This window comes from Kogia breviceps, chromosome 11 (genome assembly GCF_026419965.1).
Source record: "Kogia breviceps isolate mKogBre1 chromosome 11, mKogBre1 haplotype 1, whole genome shotgun sequence".
NCBI lineage: Eukaryota > Metazoa > Chordata > Mammalia > Artiodactyla > Physeteridae > Kogia > Kogia breviceps.
The window spans coordinates 90,905,505-90,917,012 of NC_081320.1; the positions used below are offsets into that span (position 1 = coordinate 90,905,505).

At 40.2% G+C, this 11,508-nt stretch overlaps 1 protein-coding gene and 1 non-coding gene across 3 annotated transcripts in view; one reads left to right on the forward strand and one right to left on the reverse strand.

Annotated features, from left to right (window-relative positions):
* Nucleotides 1–10,516, reverse strand: part of VSNL1 (visinin like 1) — a 106,477-nt gene extending 95,961 nt beyond the window's left edge. The window contains exon 1 of the mRNA XM_059078601.2: nt 10,089–10,516. The gene's annotated coding sequence lies outside the window, so the exon portion shown is untranslated. The remainder of the gene's footprint in view (nt 1–10,088) is intronic.
* A 7-nt stretch (nt 10,517–10,523) lies between these two features.
* The window catches only part of LOC131765244 (uncharacterized), a 36,349-nt gene continuing 35,364 nt past the window's right edge, over nt 10,524–11,508 (forward strand). The window contains exon 1 of one of the 2 annotated variants that reach the window (XR_010835630.1): nt 10,524–10,879. This is a non-coding gene — a transcript (uncharacterized protein). The remainder of the gene's footprint in view (nt 10,880–11,508) is intronic. The other variant, XR_010835631.1, reaches the window with a different exon arrangement.

An 11,508-nucleotide genomic window follows, 5' to 3' on the forward strand; every position in this document is an offset into this window, starting at 1 on the left:
TGTACCCTGGCCATTGACACCCTTTGTGAGTCAGATGCCCAGAGGCTGCTTCTCATAATCCTGGGTTTTTGTGAACTCTTTAATAGCTCCTGATTAGAAATTTCCAAACTTTACAACTTATTGATGGGGCAATGTACACTTGACTTGCTACCACTCCTATTCAACTGCCTTCCAGTGGCTCACCTCTCTAAAAGGGACCTAAACATTTATCAGACACATCTCCTTTCAAGGAACTTCCAGTTTCAGAGGCCAGCTGGCACATATACAAGTGACTATGAGTCCAGATGTGATAAGAAGCCTGAGACATCACTCTGAGCTAGGAGGACTAGAGAAGGATTTCCTAGGAAAGAATCAGATTTTGATCATCAGGGCTGTGGAAGCTCATGAGAAATGGTTTCCATTGTCCCTGAGGAGAAGCCATTGTCCCTGCCGGACTGCACCAAGAGGCACAGAGCTTGTCTAAAGTGGATTCCCTTTGGACACATGCACGTATGGGTCTCTTTTGTTTCTTCCATCAGTTTTCCCTGCCCTTACATTGTTCAGATCTACATATACCTGCTGAATCCAACGGAAGGCCCAGTTATTCTGATAGATCTCTTTACCCCATTAGGATAAAAATCTTATTTCCAAAGCTTCCCTGCTGGAACAAACACATGGGCATGCCATGGTTGCCATTCTTTCCACTAGACTGTCTCTGAAAACTGAAACATGCTTACTCCACCGAAAAATGCGACGGGCTCAACTACAACATGAGAAATCCTGAGAAAAATATAAAAGATATAGATGTATCTCAAATCTTAAATAATTTCGGTTTTCCCTCCAGAATTATTTTATTTCGAAATCACGTTTTCAGTTTAACTGTGTGAAAACCTGGTTACAGTTATCATGTATTTGTTATTCTATCCTAGGAGCTGAGGTAGGATAGGGTAGGATAGGGGACAGGGGACTTATTTTGGCAGACATACCTCAATGCAATAATTTGCACAAGATCAGTACTTTGATTCTTAAACGATTTTTAAAATAAAAGATAAACTAAAATTCTAAAGTTGAATCATAAATACACATTTCTTACTATTACACGGCACGATACAATCTACAGAGTAAGTTCAAAGTCATATCAATCTCACAATAACTCCTAACGAGAGAGGGTAGGCAATCTCATATCTATCTTCACACGACAAAACGAAAACTCAGAAAAGTAAAGTAACTTTTCCAGGACTTCACACTTATGATACCTAAAACATGGCTGTGATGCCTAAAACACACAATTAATGACTCCTAGTCTTAATGTACTTTCCATTACATGGTTCAGTTTTTGTCCTTTTCTGACTGGGTTCTTCAGAACTACAATAAGGTGGTAACAAGCACATTTCAACATAAGTTCTCTGTGCAAACAGGTTTGGAAACATAAGATAAAGCAAAGTGAGCGGATACTGGGTCTTTACAACAGGACCACTCAGATTTATTATTAATATGAAAATATGCACTGAAAATATTTAAGAGTGGGGTGTAGGAGGCACTATTTACCTCGAAAAACGTTTCCACAAAACTCTTTGAGGGGAAATAACTATCAGTGTCTTGGAAATATTTCTTGAAAGAAACAAAGTCTAAAACGTCCTTACCACCAAATTTAAACCAGCTTCCCTTTCAACTCTGCCACTTCACCTAGAATGAGAAAACTTTCAGAAGAACTTCCTTTTAATGCCATCTCAAAGGTGCTGATTTGTTATAAAGCTATTTGCTCTTAAATATTTTGCTTAAAATGTAAAACAATCTATGACAGTATATTGAGCTTATTGTGTGCCTATCTTGTATATGTGTATGTATGTATGTAGGTAGGTATGTATCTGTATGTAGCTGCTCCTCTCCCTCACTCACTTTGAGAGTAGTTCCCTGCTCTTGGCCAACATGCATTAGTGCACCCTTCTACAAATGCTCAACAAACAAAGGCTCTGAGAGGCCAACCCTGTCTCGAACATGCTCTGCAATAGGATTGTGTGCTCCACTAAGGATTCCCTTTCTGCCATTTATTTGATGTTATCTGATGGACATTTGATGGACCAAAAATATGTAAGTTTGATAATGCTAGACCTGACACAAAGAAGTGAAGTAAGGATGTCATCAGAATGTTTCAAACGAACTCAGGGCACCTCAGAAAAAGGTAAAGGAAGGAGAGGATAAAGGTTGGAAGATAATTAAAGGTTAGCAGATATCCTCCAACATAATTTATGAAGAGCATTATAAATCACTGGATGGGGATGGATTGTTCATTAACTGAACATTAGTCAATAGAAGCTTTGGGAACTTTAGTAGGAGGCATGACTTAAATGAATGGAGAACTTTTCCAAACAGATGCAGGAACACGGGTCTACGCTAAGGCGTTGATTCAGTCAGTATACCTTCTCTAGGACCACACTCACCATGCTACCTGGGATATGTGTGTATTAGCTATTACTTAACCACCAGCAAATTAGGACAAATATACCTGGAAAGAGCAGAACACCTAAGTGTCCTGCTAGGAGAAATGGTGAAATGCAGGAGGGAAGGTGGAGGTCCGAAGGTAGAGGTCCGAAGGGGGACCTATGCACTAAGCTCTTTTTAGGTGGTATGGATATACATATCTATCTATCTATCTATCTATCTATCTATATATATATATATCTTGAGGACACCATATATATATATATATATATATATATATATATATATACAGATTCCTTTAAGGTAAATATATGATCCCATTTCACAAGTGAGAAAAAAAGCCCCCCAAATTAATTAGAATCAAAAGTCCTACCTAATTCTGTGAATCATCCAATACTCCTATTATACAAAAGAGCCTCAGAATTTAGGTGCAACTTTTGTAGACTTCAAAAGGAGAAAAGGATGCTCCTTTTTAACTCCAGATAAGAAATATACTTGAAATTCCTTAGTAAGTGGGGCAAGAAATAGGAGAAGGGAGGAAAAAGCTGAGGAGAAGTGAAAAGGCTCTTAGAAGACCTAAAGACAGTAAGGCCATTTTGGATTTGTGTGTGTGTGTATGTGTATAGGGGTTGGAAACACGTTTTCAGTTCAGTGGGAAAAAGGGATTAGGAGGTATATTTTCCTTATCATAAAAGCCCTAGGAGGAAAAAATGAAGGAGTAGATTGTATGATCATATGAGTCCTCCCACAGATACATTTGAAAGATTAGTCATGAAATTAGTTGGAGTAATAAGGGAGGTGAACAGAGAGTATCAGACAGAAATCTCTTTTTTGGAAGGTATTAAAGGATAGAAGAATCGTCATATAATATTTAAACCAAAGGCAAGGCTCTTGAAATATTTTCACTGAGTTTCAGTGACCCACTGGAGGCTTGGGTGGGAGGCAAGGGCCACATTATTTAGCTACATTGTAAAATAATTAATAGATGACCTTAAAATGTATTCAATAAGGAAACAAGCTTAAAAATGTCCTCTTAGTTCCATATTCTGTTGTGTCTAATTATATGCTGGTATTATATGGTAGGGAGATGATGGTAAAGAAAAGGTATAATGGAAATGGGATGCATTTAAAGAAAGAATGAGAGAAATGGGAAGTTTGAGGTCTCAGTGTAGGTACTTCTAGAAATTTTTTCCTCTATGCATCTATACCACATTTTTATTTCACTTGATGTACTGAACTGTACTTATCTTCCTCATTAGAAATAAATTCCTTGAAGGCTGACATTGTATTTTATTTAATGCTGATTCCACAGTGACTACACAGTGCTTGGCACACTTACTTAATAGATATTTGTTTTACAAGGTAGGTTAAGCACTGTTAACTGTTCACTGGTCATAGCTCAATTCCTTATTCAGAGGTTCCATTGTGAGTGGAATTACTACAGCTCAGAGACTAAAGTGGTTTATGAACCATTGATTTCGGATGAAAGGAATGATAGCGACTATCATTAATTGCACACTTTCAATAATGAGGCATTATATTATATCCTTTAATACATAGTCTTCTGTTCTCTGTTCAAGAATCCTGTGAATTACTATTTTAGATGGAAACTGAGGCTAAGAGGTTAAACAATGTATTCAAGGTCACAGAACTAATAAACTGTGGAACTGGGGATTTTTATCTAAATGTATCTAGCTTGAAAACTCTTGTTTTACATTTCCTCCTACAGTTTCTTTTGAGTCAACTGAAACCTTCGTGAGGGTTGAGGAATTTTTCCATTTACTAACTAAAACTGGGGGAAGACGGAATGGATGGTTTTCACCTCGCTCTGAGGAATAAATACCTTTATAAACATTTAAAAGAAGAACTAACAATTTTGCTTTGAATTGAAACTTATTTCACAATTTCTTTTTTATTTTTCATAAAATTTTCCGTATGAGTAAGAAAGCAAACACCAAGCACCTTATGTATAAATTTAAGAAACACTTGAACTTCTGGAATAAACAAAATTGATTGTCTTTCATTAACTCATAACGTCAAAGGCCAAAGAATTCCAGAAGTAGCTAATTGAAATTCAGAATTGTACAGCACTATTTCATATATTAAAAATAAAATATATTAGTAAACATGTCAACTTTATTGATAATGCTTAATGGGCCTCCAATGGGAAATTTCGCTCAATTTAAGATTGGGTTTCAAGAAATCAGAAATAAACATGCTAATCACAAATTAATAAAGCCAAGGCAAAATGTAAAACACCAGACTCCAGCAGCACCAGAATCTACTATTCTAAGAAGCCTTCAAATGCAATAAACATTCTAAAGTATGAAACAACAGAAATATTAGTATCTAGTTGCTCACATTGGAAAAAATTTACCAAGGCTACAAAGCACATTTAACATGTTAATAATCTGCAAAAAATCTATTTACATTCAGCTCTTCAAAAGTTTCAGAGCCCAAGAGGTAATAAACAATATCCAAAGAAAGGAGACAAAAATACACTTAAAGTGACAGATTTCTTCTTCAGAAAAATCCCTATTCGAGCAAGAATAAAGAAAAATAGTATTCATTCTATAGATCTATAATAATTGCAAGTAAATGTAACTGATTTGTTAACACTTTGCCTTTTATGAGCAATACTTCAAAAAAAAATGAAACCTTTTCAATGAAGAGAGTCCTTCTTTCTATAAAAAGTTCAGCAATTCTTGCATTAGATATATTGAGCTTGAAGCCCACTTGATGAATGAGAGTACTCCAAGTCTTAATTGTAATTTAGAACAAAAGGAAATAGGTTGTTCACCTGAAAATAATACAACAAATTAGAAATGCAGTGCATTGTCTAAAAAAAAACGAAAAAAACAATTGATGGCTACACAGCAGGTCATCTGTGTCAGAACTGCAGTAAAGGAAGGCAGTGGAGAAATCCAGAGAAAACAAAAGAATCATGGACAAATTATCTGACTTGCATGCTTTAAGTTAGCCGATAAGGGTATAGAACATCTCCGTAATGTATTCACAGACACCTTATTATTAAAGTGTCAAACCTCTTTGAGGATTCTTCAGTAATTTGCTATTCCATTTCTGTTTCATTCATTAAGTAGTTTCTAAAGCACCCCCAAGATGCCATTTGTGGAGTTCTCAATGAATGAAGCTGGAAGCAACTCAAACTATTTTGATTCACTGAAAAGAGCATAAGCCATCTTTAGAAACAAACTGTAAATGAGAAATCCAGTGTTACGGTCCCTTCACAGTGTGAACACGTTAAAATAATTCCATAGCTTATGAGACCCATGATCTAAATAATTGGTACACATATCTACCATAGTCTGGATTTACATATTGATATCAATTCTTATAAATAGGTAAAAATAATATACATTTTTACTTATTCAGAAATCAAAGGGAGTATACTCTGTAAGTGGATTAAAAAGCATGCTTAAAGGTATTAATATAGTGCCTTTATGTTGTCACTGAAAGTAAACTATAAAATAACTTTTAGTCTAGATTTTCCTCTTAGTAACATAAAGATATTTAAAGCAATTCTAATTCTGCGCATGCTTTTAGTATAAATGATTTAATTTCTTGACATAATTAACAAGTTAACATGTAACTGATTCTTATGAGAACAAATATTTAATTGAGAAATATTACAGAGCATCTACGATAAAAGACATTGTATAGATATTGTGGAAATATGAAAAAGATCATTAAAATCTCTGCCCTTGTGAAATGTGCTTTCACTTTGCAGATATGTCTTTAAGATAAAAATGTTCCTTACTCTACTATATTTTTTACGTGCTGAAGGGATGGATTAGGTAATTTACATGGATCCCATCCAGTTCGTATACTCTATAAATTATGTGAATTAACCACTGGGATAGTAGAAATATCGCTCATTTATTAATTTATCTCTGCACCATTTGATACTTTAGAAAATTAATATATTTATATCTACTAAATGCAACTGAGATGGACATTGTCAATTTCAGCCTTAGATTAACTGAATGTGATCCTCTCGATAAGAAGAAACTTCCTATCTTCCTAAATAATCACTAATCGTAGGAGCATAGAAATTACTCCATACAAACAAAAAGACATTTAGAAAGACATTAAATATATTTTGCCCTTGTGAATTAGGAAACCACACATTGCATATTGATATTATACTGTCATTCTATGAAATTCCACAGGGAGCTCCTCACCAATGTTTGGAATCCAGACCTATATGCAACCCAAATAGAAAACATAGTGTGCCCAGGACAACATTTCTAACCATGCTATCCTATTACAGAATGAGATTCATGGCACAGCAAATCAAAGCCGGACGCTTAGCAGCTACAAGTCTCTGATATCTGCAGAAGCTATATGGTGTTCACAATAGCTTGGACATGCCTGTTTTCAGAACAGGATAGCAAGACCAGGTGACATCTGACCCAAGAGCATTTGTTAGGGACAGACTCTATGGGACAGAGCTCATCCTAATTCAGTAAAGGTTTACCGTGAGGGAAGTGGTTAAATTAAATTGTTGATTGGGGAATGTGTTGAGAAACTCACCACCTTGCTTCCTTAGCTTCCTCAACAATTTCCAAGTGTAATTTCCAAGCTAATCTCTCAAATGAGGAAGAGAGGCAGACTTTGTCTTTCTCAAGCCTCCACTAATGTCTCAGCTTTTTCAGGTAAGAATTCCTGGCATTTCCCCAAAGGGGACATTTGTGTTAGTTTTAGTCTCTTTCTGAGTGCCTGCGAGAAGGGACAGGAATGCCTGGATTATCTTTAAAAGGCCTAGAGCTTTATTGCACAGGCACTCAGGAAATTTTTATGGAAGGGAGAAACAGAGAAAGCAAATGAACAGGAAGGAGAAAAAAAGAAAGAAAGAGAAGGGCCAGTTAGGCAGGTATTATTGCCTGCTTTGCAGTCCCTGTCCAGCAAGAGGGCACTTTAAAAGCTCTAAAGGTTTTCAAAAGCTGCACTGCTCTCCTCTACAGCGCCTGCTTCAGGTAGAATGATTCAGGCGTCTTCCTTCAGTCTTCCTGCCCAGCCCCCAGCCCCTTTCTCTGCAGGTGGCTTCATCTGGAGGATTTCCATGAAGGCTGGAGACGGGCAGCTTGCATTTGGGTTCTGCCTTCTAGGTGCCAGAGGAGAGCTGGCAGAGCCTGCTGTGTGTTTACACTGCAGCTTCCTCACTCAACTAGGCCCCAGTGCCTGTAGCTGCAGCAGTGCTGGAGGAGGTGAGACAGGTAGAAAAGAGGGAAGGCACCTGCAGGGTCTCAAAAGGCTGGATTCCTTAAAGGATTCTGGGGAACAGAGCAGAGAGGGGGATACAAATGGGCCTGGACAGTTTTCAAACAGGAGCTGAAGATTCCAACTGGTTTGCCAGTTCTCTCCAAAACCTTGAAGGATTCTAAAGAAATGGACTGAGAAGCTAGGAAGGCCAGACTAAACATCTAATGAGGTGGGTATATCAGAAGTGAGGGACAATAGAAAAAAGAGATAGAGACCATACCAAGAAAAGGCAGAGAAGAGAGATGCAATGGTATGAAAAGGAACCCTGGGACTCTCTCGAAAGATGTTCTGGGGGGCAGGCAATTATTTATGTCATTGAGGATGCTGTAAGTGCAGAGAGAAGGGAACACTTCCACTCAACAATACTTTTAAATTCTTTATTCCATAGACTAGAAGTTAATTGACTTTCCCCTAGCTCCATGGCTCTGAGCCTCAGTTTTCTCATCTGTAAAACAACAGGTTTGTACTCGATGCTTTCGAAGGTCTCTGCCCAATGTTCTCCTCTATAACTGTCAGCCTATGAAGCAGGGTATCTGAGAGCAAACATCTATGAGCTTTCACACCAGGTTTCCCCTTCTTTCTGCACCACCCATTTATCAATGCAGTGCTACACCTGCACCATTCAGGGAGCTGATTCCAACTTTCAGGGTTGATGAGGAGTATGGCTCAATTATGACAAACGATTGGCCCTTCTGCTCTGGAGCAAAGAAGGGAGGAACAGAGAAGGCAGTATGATTTACAACTTAGGTTTCCAAGGAGAGGATATTCTCGAATTTTCTATTTCAAATTTCATCCACTTAAATAAATTATAAATTCCTTCAAAGGGTTCCAGATAGTCGGACTGACTAAAGAGCCAAAAGTCCTATAATGATCTATCCTATTGGGGGCAAAATTCATTTCATTTCATCCCAGAAATTGGATCTACTTTTTCCATGGAAATCCAGCACACACTGGTCACGCTCTTCTCTTGTCTGCCTGCCTCATGCCCTTCTGCCAGCCTGCTTCAGTGCAGCATTTTCTGGGGTTATTAACACCCAAGTTTAATGAGAGTACACTCATGAGTGAGGTGTTCAAGGAAGCAGGACGCCCCTCCCCCCCTCACCAGCCACAACACACACGTGTAGGCAGTTTAAATGGCAGTGAGGATAAAATGTGTCTTCCCAAGAGTTTCATTTCTGATTTGTCTCAACGTGAAATTCCTTTAAATTGAAAAAATTAATATGTAGAAACACAGCTCCCTTGCTCCTCCTGTCTTCAAATGGGCTATGACACACAGTATACACTTGTTTTTAATACACCCACTAGCATTTCCATTTCATTTCAGTCTCCAAAATATGGCCAGGGGGGCAACTCTAGAAAAATGGATTCCCACTCTGACATTTCACAGGGCACTGATCCGTTCAGTGCTGAGTACCCACAGGGAGCATCACCATTTCCTGCCCCCTCCCCCAATTCACCAGAGCCCCTGATTTCCACGGGGGTTTGACCTTGCAAAGACCCTTCTTCCGTCTCTGGGCAAGGAACAACCCGTTTTAACTCAAAACACAGAACGACCTTTTCTCCTTTAAAGAAACACTACCAAAGGTGAAACATCTGGGTTTACATTTTTCAACCCTGCATTCCGGAATGCGAATGCAGGGTGCAAAGGCAGGTAACTAGTTTGGGTCTGACAATCCCCATTCAGAGGCTCTGAGTCTCAGACTCTGTTCAGAATAGATCGGGCTGACAGGGCGGTTGAACATCTTTCCTTTTTTTTTGCCCATTCACCATCGTGATGAAAAATCAAAACCGAAAAATTATCTACTCATTTCTAAATACTAACAGAGAAATGTGCTTCTAGAGCCTAGCTCTGTGGTTCTAAACACTAACATCCCACTTGGAAACGAACCCTGGTTTCCACACCATCTCGTCCACTCAGTTTTACTTAGCAAACACGTTCGCTGCTCTTCCACGGTGAGAAAAATGGTGCACCAGCCCCACGGATGACAGGTTGGTACTTGACTGCAACCGCTCAATAGTTTTATCAGCAACCGGAAAACTTCACAGTCGGTCAATTAGCTACTTAAATCTGTGTAAGGAAATCTTCCTACTTATAGACCAACTTAAAAAGCACCTCGGTTTCACCTATCTTAAATCTAGCCTAAGACAATCCCCCAAACACGCTGCATATAAACATTCCCCCTTCCCCCGGCCCCCGTTATTCCAAAAGGTCTCTCATGGACTAACAGTATGTTCAGATCACCAGCATTAACCAAAGAAATTGTCACCGTGCATTTAGATGTATCTATGCAAAGCAAAGTAAGTGACAACAGTCAAAGCATCTCCGAGACAACTGGCTGCACTACATATGCAGAAATGCAACGAAGATTGTATTTTCCACTTACTGTTACAGCGCTGCTCACGGTCACTTAGCGAAAATGATAAAACTCAACAGTTCTTTGTAAATAAATATATGTACATATATTCAATTCGGATAAACGGTTAAGCCGTCTCCGTGTATGGTTCTCTCACGCTCTTTTTTTTCTGGAGCTCTAGACTGCTTAAATCCCTCTTGGATCGCGCCTTGCAAGCCCAGCAGTCCCTGCAGCACGCTCCGGTAAGTCTCTGCTGCAGATTGGGAATCCCATAGAAAACCTAGGGTCCCTGGAGCCGGATGCGCAGGCGCCGCCGCCGCCGCCGCCTCTCCAGGCACCCCCTCCCCTTTCCCCTCCTTCCTCCTCCCCCTCCCTCCTCTCTCCTCCTCCGGGCTCCGCAGCCCAGCTTGGAAAGATCTGGCGCCGTGACCAAAAGCAGCCAGGCATTGGCGCATGCTCAGTTGGAGGGGCTCGGAGTTTCCGAGAGTGGATTCCATGTCTCCAGATTTTAGCAGAAACTCAAAAGGAAAGTAGCTAAGAAAAGGGAGCCTGGCCGCTCGAGCAACCTTTACCTGAACTGGCAGAGCGGGCTGGGCTCACCACGCCCCGCGGTTACCCCGTCTGGTGGTGAAGGCTGAGGCCAGAGCTAGGACACGTGGAGCCTGCTTTTCCCGCCACCCTCATGCCTAGAGGGCCCCCGGCCCACTCTTGTCGGGCTGCAAGGTGAAGGAGAAAACGGCAGAAATTCCTTTCTCTGAAGGAAGAGTTCCCAGCAAGCCGTGAGCGCGTCTTCCCGGCTCACTGTCGAGGAAACTCTTATGGTGGGCACTTTGTGGGGGTCATTTCTTCCGAGGGTCTTAGACTGGGAGTACAGGGAGCCAGGCCTTCTAGTACCCCGCTACTCAGGACGGTCCTGGTCCAGAACGGCGTTGGAGAAATGTGTGTTGAAGGGAGCTGGCTCTGAAGCTTCTTGTCCCGGGTGACCTTGGGCAAGTCATGCTAATCATCAACCAACGTTTAATAATAAGCGCCTTGTTTATGCGCTAAATATATTTTATTGAATGTGCTTTGGGTGGGGCTGGGGAGGGGATAGTGAAGGGGAGGGAATGAAACTTCCTCGGAATCCAGGGGTGAGGGATTGGACTAAAAGCCATTTTATAAAGACTCTTTATGTGTCCTTGAAGGACACGTACATTTGCCAGCCCTCCCCGGGTCCTGACTGTCCTAGCCAAAGCCAGGAAGACTTGGCAAGGAGTAGCGCCCAAGTAAATGTCTGGTGGCTTGCCTACCAGGAAAGCAAGAATTCCTACATGTTCCCCACCTGATCAGTTTCCTCAAGTGTGTTGTTTGTACATTCGCTTATTTCAACAATTATTCATTGACCACCTGCCTACTGACTTGAGGCACTTCTCGGTGCCTTGGGGATAAAGGCAGCGAACAAAATCCCTCT